Source organism: Erithacus rubecula (assembly GCF_903797595.1).
Source record: "Erithacus rubecula genome assembly, contig: scaffold_105_arrow_ctg1, whole genome shotgun sequence".
Classification (NCBI taxonomy): domain Eukaryota; kingdom Metazoa; phylum Chordata; class Aves; order Passeriformes; family Muscicapidae; genus Erithacus; species Erithacus rubecula.
In genome coordinates this window covers 39,690-47,694 of record NW_027636354.1, presented here as the reverse complement: position 1 = coordinate 47,694, position 8,005 = coordinate 39,690, and the positions used below count along the sequence as shown (strand labels likewise).

Here is an 8,005-nt window from a genome sequence, read left to right as displayed (position 1 = left end):
TTGCCATTCCAAATCCCGTTCCTGTTCCCAATCTTTATCCCGCTCCCATTCCCAATCCCAATCTCATTCCCATTTCTGATCCTTCATTCCCAGTCTCATTCCCATTCCCAATCCCAAATCTGTTCCCAATCCCGATCTCATTCCCAATCTGTATTTCATTCCTGTTCCTGATCCCAGTTCCATTCTTGATCACATTCCCAATCCTGATCCTGTTCCCAGTCCTGCTCCCATTCCCAATTCTGTTTCTGTCCCCATTCCTGATCTCATTCTCATTTCTTCTGATCCCTATCTCATTTGCCACCTCGATCCCTTTCCCAATCCTGATCCATTCCCAATCCCGATTTCATTCTCAATCCCAATCCTGTTCCCAATCCCAATCCTGCCACTGTTTTCAGGGAATTGTTTTGATCTCATCCGCCACCCCAAACCTGGGGGGGGTCAAAACATCTCAATCCTGGAATCAAACATCCCCAACCCCCAAATTTTGGGGTCAAAACCCCCAATTCCCAAACGTTGGGGTTTGAAATATTGGGGGTGTCCAACCCCCCTGATCCCCAAATTCTGTGGTCAAACCCCCTGATCCCAAACCCTGGGGTGTCAAACCCCTCCAAACTTTAGGATCAAACCTCCCTCATCCCCAAACTTTGGGGTCAACCCCACCAGACCCCAAACTGCCCCCCAAAACCACTCCAGCCCTGGGGGGCACAGCAGGGGTCATCTGGGGATGGTTTGGGGTTGATTTGGGATTTATTTGGAGTTGATTTGGGATTTATTTGGGGTGGGGGCAGGTCCATATGCAATGGCTGCAGAGAGACCCTGGGTACAATGCTGGGGGTGGAAAAACCCAAAAAACCCCTGGGGAACCCCAAAAATACCTGGGGAACCCTAAAAGGGGATTTGCGGTGGGAAAAGGAGATTTTGGGGTAAAAGGGGAAGGATTTGGGATGGAAAAGGAGATTCGGGATTGAAAAAGATTTTGGGTGGAAAAGGGGGATTTTGGGATGGAAAAGGAGATTTTGGATGGACAAAAAAGGATTTGAGTTGAGAAAAGGGGATTTGGGGTGGGAAAAGGAGAATTTGGGGTCTGAAAAGGACATTTGGGGGGCACAAAGAAAGATTTTGAAGTTTGAAAAAGGAGGATTTGGGATTAAAAAAAAAGGTTTAGGATAAAGAAAGTAGGATTTGGTGCTACTGAACTTACCTGGGGGATTGGGGCAGATGGAAGGTTTGAGGCAGGGTGAGGACCATTTTTGGGGCAGTTTTCTGGGATTTTTAGTGTTTTGGACTGGTTTTGAGAAATTTTGGAATATTTGGGGACAGCTTTGAGGCATTTTGGGGTGGTTTGGAGGGATTTTAGGTTGTTTCTATGGGATTTTGGGTTGTTTCTAGTAGATTTTGGGGCAGCCTGAAAAGATTTGGGATGTTTTGAGGCAGTTTTGGAGTGTCCAGGGGCAGTTTTAAAGCATTTATCTGGGATTTTGGGGTGTTTGGGGGCAGTTTGGGGTATCCAGGGGCAGTCTTGAGGCATTTCTCTGGAATTTTGGGGTGTTTGAAGGCAGTTTTGGAGTATTGGGGACGGTTTTGAGGCATTTCTCTGGAATTTTGGGGTATCCAGGCAGGTTTTCTTCGGGTTTGGGGGTGTTTGGGCAGGTTTGGGGTCACTTTTTGTTGAAGGAGATCTCTGTGGAGTTGCCTTGGGTGATCCTGGAGCCCTGCAGGGCCCCGTGGGCAGCGCCCACCTGCACCTCGGTGTCCAACTCCACGCCGGTGATGTCGTGGGGCCCGGGCACCAGCGCAGCTCCTTGAACCCGGGAACCTGGCACGGGGAACGGGGCGAGGGACAGCCCAAAAACCGGGAATGGTCCCCAAAAACACCTGGGAATGGTACCCAAAACACCTGGGAATGGTACCAAAAACACCTGGGAATGGTACCAAAACCACCTGGGAATGGTACCAAAACCACCTGGGAATGGTCCCAGAAACACCTGGGAATGGTCCCAGAAACACCTGGGAATGGTCCCAAAAACACCTGGGAATGGTACCAAAAACACCTGGGAATGGTACCAAAAACACCTGGGAATGGTCCCAAAACCACCTGGGAATGGTCCCAAAACCACCTGGGAATGGTCCCAAAAACACCTGGGAATGGTACCCAAAACACCTGGGAATGGTACCAAAAACACCTGGGAATGGTACCAAAAACACCTGGGAATGGTACCAAAAACACCTGGGAATGGTCCCAAAACCACCTGGGAATGGTCCCAAAAACACCTGGGAATGGGACCCAAAACACCTGGGAATGGTACCAAAAACACCTGGGAATGGTACCAAAACCACCTGGGTATGGCACCCAAAAACACCTGGGAATGGTACCAAAAACACCTGGGAATGGTCCCAAAACCACCTGGGAATGGTCCCAAAAACACCTGGGAATGGTCCCAGAAACACCTGGGAATGGTCCCAGAAACACCTGGGAATGGTACCAAAAACACCTGGGAATGGTACCAAAAACACCTGGGAATGGTCCCAAAACCACCTGGGAATGGTCCCAAAAACACCTGGGAATGGTCCCAAAAACACCTGGGAATGGTACCCAAAACACCTGGGAATGGTACCAAAACCACCTGGGAATGGTACCAAAAACACCTGGGAATGGTCCCAAAAACACCTGGGAATAGTACCCAAAAACCGGGAATGGCACCCCAAAACACCTGGGAATGGCACCCAAAAACCGGGAATGGCAACCCAAAATACCAGGGAATGGTCCTCAAAAAGTTCAGGAATGTTCCCTCAAAAACCTCAGGAATGTTCCCCTAAAAAACCAAGAATGGTACCCCAAAACACCTGGGAATGGTACCCCAAAAAACCAAGATATGGTACCACAAAATTTTTGGAATGGCCCCCACAAAATCTGGGAATGGTCCCCAAAAGCTCTGGGAACGGTACCACAAAAACCTGGAAGTGGTACCCCAAAAATTCGGGAATGGCCCGACAAAAACTAGTGAATGGTACCCCAAAACCCCTGGGAATGCTCCTCAAAAAATTCAGGAATGTACCCTCAAAAGTTCAGGAATTTTTCTCAAAATTCAGAAATGTTCCCTCAAAAACCCCAGGAATGTTCCCCCAAAAACATGGCAATGGTCCCCAAAAACATGGCAATGTCCCCCAAAAATCCGGGAATGGTTCCCAAAAAACCTGGGAATGTCCCCTCAAAAATTCAGAAGTGTTCCCTAAAAATTCAAAACATTCCCCCTAAAAACCCAGCAATGTTCCCCTCAAAAGTTTGGGGATGTTCCTCCAAAAAAAACCTGGGAATGTTCCCCAAAAAATTCAGGAATTTTGCCTCAAAAATTCAGAAATGTTGCCCAAAAATTCGGAAATTCCCCCGCCCTCCCCACCCCCAATCCAGAAACATTCCTCCAAAAATCCAGAAACCACCCCAAAATCCTGAAATTCCCCCCAAAATCCTGATATTTTCCCCAAAATTCCACCCCGTCCCCACTCTGAGCTCCCGCAGCCCCTGGAATTCCCGAATTCCCGATTCCTGGTTCTCACTGCTGGAAGAGCATGGACAGCATCAGCTCCTTGATCTCCTCAGGGAGCTTGGTCAAGAACAGAATGTGGTTTGGGGGGTTCTCTGACAGCTGGGAACAGGGGAAACAACCCAAAATCAGCAAAGATCAGCAAAGATCAGCCCCAAACAGACAAAATCAGATCAAAATCAGCCAAAAAGCAGCCCCAAAACCAGCCAAAATTACCGCCAAACCAGCCAAAATTGGCCCCAAACCAGCCCAAAGTCACACCGGATACACACCAAAACATCCCCCCAAATCTCACAAAAATCCCCAAAAATCTGCCAAAAACTCAAAATCCCCTGGGGATGGGGCCATTCCTGGGGGGATCCCAGGATTTGGGGCCATTCCAGAGGTGGGATCATGTGACCCCATTAACCCCATCGATACCCCATTAACCCTATAAATCCCTTTAACTCTGGTTAGGGGGCCACTCACAGGCTATGGGGTTGGCATGGGGGCCATTCCAGGGTTTGGGGCCATTCCCAGGATGGGATCATGCCCGGGGGGATGTAGGGCAGTTCCCCCCCAGGTGTGGCAGCATCTGGGGCAGCTGCGCCAGCGGCAGAATCCCCTGAGGAGAGACCCCAAAAACTGCCCAAAGTTACCCCAAAGCACAGAGAGAATCCCAAATTATCCCAAAAACACCCCAAGTTATACCAAAGGCATAGAGAGAACCCCAAATTACCCTCTCCCAAATCCCATAAGTGACCCCACATCCCATAACCCCATCTCTCTTAAGTGACCCCATAACTCACAGGCACAGCTCCCTGTGCCCCCTGTGCCCTATTCCCTTTTTGGGGCCAGGTGCATCCCCACCCTTGGCCTTGCGCTTGTTCCGTTTGTGCTCCTGATCCTGATCCCAATCCCAGAACTGACCCCAAATCCCAGAACTGACCCCCAAACCCCAGAACTGACCCCATAACTCCCAGGCACTGTTCCCTATGTCCCCTTGTCCTGTTCCAGCTCCACGAACATTCCCTTCATCTTGGCCACGATGTCCGAGTCCATCTTGATGAACTGGATCCTCTTCAATGGCACTTCCCACATTTTGGGGTTTCTGAGGGGTTTGGGGGCAATTTGGTGGGAGTTCCGAGAGATTTTGGGGTTTCTGAGGGGTCTGGAGAGGTTCCAAGAGGGTTTTGGTAAGGATTTTTTTCTGAGAGATTTCCAGGAGGGATTTCAGGGAGCTCCAAGAGACATTTGGGGGTTTCTGATGGATTTTGGGGCAATTTGAGGAGGTTCAAGAAGGGATCTTGGGGTTTCTGAGGGATTTGGGGGTTTCTGAGGGATTTTGAAGAGGATTTGGGGTTTTTTGAGGGATTTGGGGATTTCTGAGGGATATTTGGGGGATTTCCAGCAGGGATTTTGAGGTTTCTGAGGGATTTGGGGGAGTTCCAGGAGGCATTTTGGGAGGTTCCAGATGGAATTTTGGGGTTTCTGAGGGATTTGGGGCATTTCTATGAAGCTTTTGAGGGTTTTCTAAGGGATTTTGAGGGGTATTTTTGAGTTTCTGGGAGATTGGGGATTTCTGGGGGATTTGGGGCATTTCCAGCAAAGATTTGGAGGTTTTCTGAGGGATTTGAGGGAATTCAGAGAGATTTGGGGGGCGGGGGGGGATTTGGGAGTTTCTGAGGAATTTGGGGGGAATTCAGAGAGATTTTAGAGGAGTTCCTAGGGGGATTTGGGAGTTCCCAAAAGATTTTTAGGGAATCCAGGTAGAATTTGAGGTTTCATCGTGGGCTTGGCATAGAAGGGAAACCTTTGGGAATTGCTGGCTGGAGTTCAGTTTTTTCCCCAGAATTTTGGGATTTTCCCCAGAATTTCAGAGGATTTTCCCCAAATTTCAGGGGATTTTTCCCAGGATTTAGCTCTCACCATGAGTTGCTTGTATCACAGGAAGCCTTGGGGCAGCTCCTGGTTGGGTTTTGGAGCATTCCTGGTTGGATTTGGGGTTTTTTGTGGGATTTTGGGGGCATTTGATACTGGGGTTTTTGTTTTTTCCCAGAATTTCAGGGGTTTTTCCCCAGAATTTCAGAATGTTTCCCAAAATTCAGGTATTTTACCAAAGGATTAGGCTCTGACCACAGGTTGCTCATAGAAGGAGAAGCTCTGGGAGGTTCCAGGATGGATTTTAGCAATATTTGAAGCTGCATTTTTGGTTTTTTCCCCCAGGAATTCAGGATTTTCCCCAGAATTTCAAGATTTTTCTACAAAGTTTCAGATTCTTTCTCCAAATCTTGGTATTTTCTCCCAAACTTGTGTCTCACCATGGCCTTCTTGTAGAAGAAGTTTTGGGGTTATTCCCAATTTAATTTGAGAGTAATCCTAGGGAATTTAGTTGTTCGTTTGTTTTTTTGGTTTTTTTTTAATCAGTATTTCAGGCTTTTTCCCAGAATAAGGGAGTTTTTCAACTCTGGGGACACAGGGACAGCACGGTCACCATGGAACAGGTGACAGTGGGGACAGCACAAGGACATGGGGACAGCACAGGGACAATGGGGACACAGACCCCTTTAGCACTGGGGTTGTAACAGTGACAACAGGGACAGGGACGCCTTCAGCTCTGGGGACAAGGACAGAAAGGACAATCACAAGGACAGAGGTGATGATGGGGACAGGGTGAGAGGACAGGTGACCATGGGGACAGGGACTGCTTTGACTCTGGGGACACATAGGACAATGACAGGGACAAGGAAACGATGGGGAAAAGGTGAGGGCACAGGGACAGGGACAGCTCTGGGGACAGTGACAAGGACAGATGACAGTGGGGACAGGGACAGCTCTGGGGACACACACAGGACATAGAGAGAGGTGACAACGGGGACAGTGACAAGGACAGGTGACAGTGGGGACACACAGGTGACAGTCTGGACAGGGACAAGAACAGGTGACAATGGGGACAGCCCCTCAGCAGCCCCTTACCATCCTTCTTGATCTCCTCGTTGAGTTGTTGATGTCGATGGTGTAGTTGGGGCAGGGGTCCTGTATGGCCATGGCCAGGACCCTCTGTGGGGACAGGGGGTTTCAAGGGGAGGCTGGGACCTCCAAATCCACCCCAGACCCACCTGAGATCCCTCCAAACTCGGTCAGAACCACCTGAGACCCCCCAAAATTTACCCCAGTCCTACCTGAGAACCCCCCAAAACCCCTCACTCCCCCAAACTCCCCAGACCCATCCAGTTCCTCTCACAACCCCCACAAATCCACTCAGACCCCACTAAAAACCTTCTGAACGCTCTCAAGCTCAACCCAAAGCCCCTTCAGACCCCCCATTTCCCCCAAACCCACCTTAGACCCCCTATTTCCCTTTAACCTCCCCCAAATCTGTCCCAAATCTCCACAATCTCCCACTTCTCATCAGAACCAACTCACAGCCCCCAGTTCCGTCCACCTCAGAACGCAGCCCCCCCCCCCCAAATTTCTCCCCCAGATCAACCTCAGACCCCGCAAAAACCCTTCAAACCGCCCAAATTCCCCCCAAATGCATCCTGGACCCACCTGAGACCACTCCATTTCCTTCATACCTACCTCAAACCGGCCCAAATCCGCCCCAGACCCATCTCAGATACCCCATTTCTCACCAAAGACACCCCCAAAAAGCAGCCCAGATCCTTCAATTCCCCTCAGATTCCCCCCAGATCCCCCCATTTCCCCCGGCCCCACCTCAGCTTCTTACACGGCCGCTCTCCCCTCACACTCTCCAGCTACCGCGTGCGCGGGCCCCTCTCAGCCAATAGCGACGCCTCTTCCCAAACCAACCAATCAGCGCGCGGCTCCCCTCAGCAGCACCCGCCTTCCGCGCGCCACTGAAGCCAATGAGAAGCCAGGTGGGAGTGGCGCCTTCTGACCCGAGGGCCGGCCATGGAGAGGCGCCCCCAGCCCCCGGGACCCGCCCCGGGCTCGGGCGGGCGCTGAGGGAGGCGCTGCAGAGAGCGGGGCAGGCGCTGGGAGAGGCCGAGGGGCTGCGGGAGCTGCTGAGGTGGCGCAGGGACAGGTGGGGCAGGGGTGGGGGGCATCTGGGAGGGCTTTAGGGGTGTCTTGAGGAGGGTCCAGGGGGAGTTCTCAGAGGGTTTCGGGGGGGAGTTTGGGGGAGGGAACTTGGGAGGGGTCTGGAAGGTCTTGGGGAGGAGTCTGGGGGTCTCAGACGGGTCCTGGGGGAGGTTTTGGGAGTGTCCTGAGAGGATCTTGCTGAGGTCTGGGGGATTTGTGGGGGGATACTGGGGGCTCTGGTGGGTCCTTGGAGGGTTTTGGGGGCCTCAGGAGATCTGGGAAGGCTCTGGAGGGTCCCGGGTTGGGATTGGGGTTGGGTCTGGGGGATTTTGGGAAGGGGCCTGGGGGAATCCTTAGGGGTTTTGGAGGGGGTCTTGGGGTCCAAAGAGGGGTCAGGTGGGGTTTAGGGGCATCTGGGAGGTTCTAAGAGGGGTCATGGA

General features: G+C 51.3%; 2 long non-coding RNA genes across 4 annotated transcripts; one reads left to right on the top strand and one right to left on the bottom strand.

Moving 5' to 3' along the window:
* Positions 1 to 502: 502 nt before the first annotated feature.
* LOC306815186 lies at positions 503 to 843 on the top strand. Its single transcript, XR_013777342.1, has 2 exons — positions 503 to 713; positions 758 to 843. It is a non-coding gene; the product is annotated as an uncharacterized lncRNA (long non-coding RNA).
* A 742-nt stretch (positions 844 to 1,585) lies between these two features.
* On the bottom strand, positions 1,586 to 7,270 carry LOC306815183. 3 transcript variants are annotated; one of them, XR_013777337.1, is made up of 4 exons: positions 7,239 to 7,270; positions 6,498 to 6,581; positions 3,556 to 3,644; positions 1,586 to 1,897 (listed from the first exon to the last, which is right to left on the bottom strand). It is a non-coding gene; the product is annotated as an uncharacterized lncRNA (long non-coding RNA). The 3 variants fall into 3 exon arrangements; XR_013777338.1 differs by lacking the exon at positions 1,586 to 1,897 and adding an exon at positions 2,562 to 2,602; XR_013777339.1 differs by lacking the exon at positions 1,586 to 1,897 and having other exon boundaries at positions 3,407 to 3,644.
* Between the last annotated feature and the right edge of the window lie 735 nt (positions 7,271 to 8,005).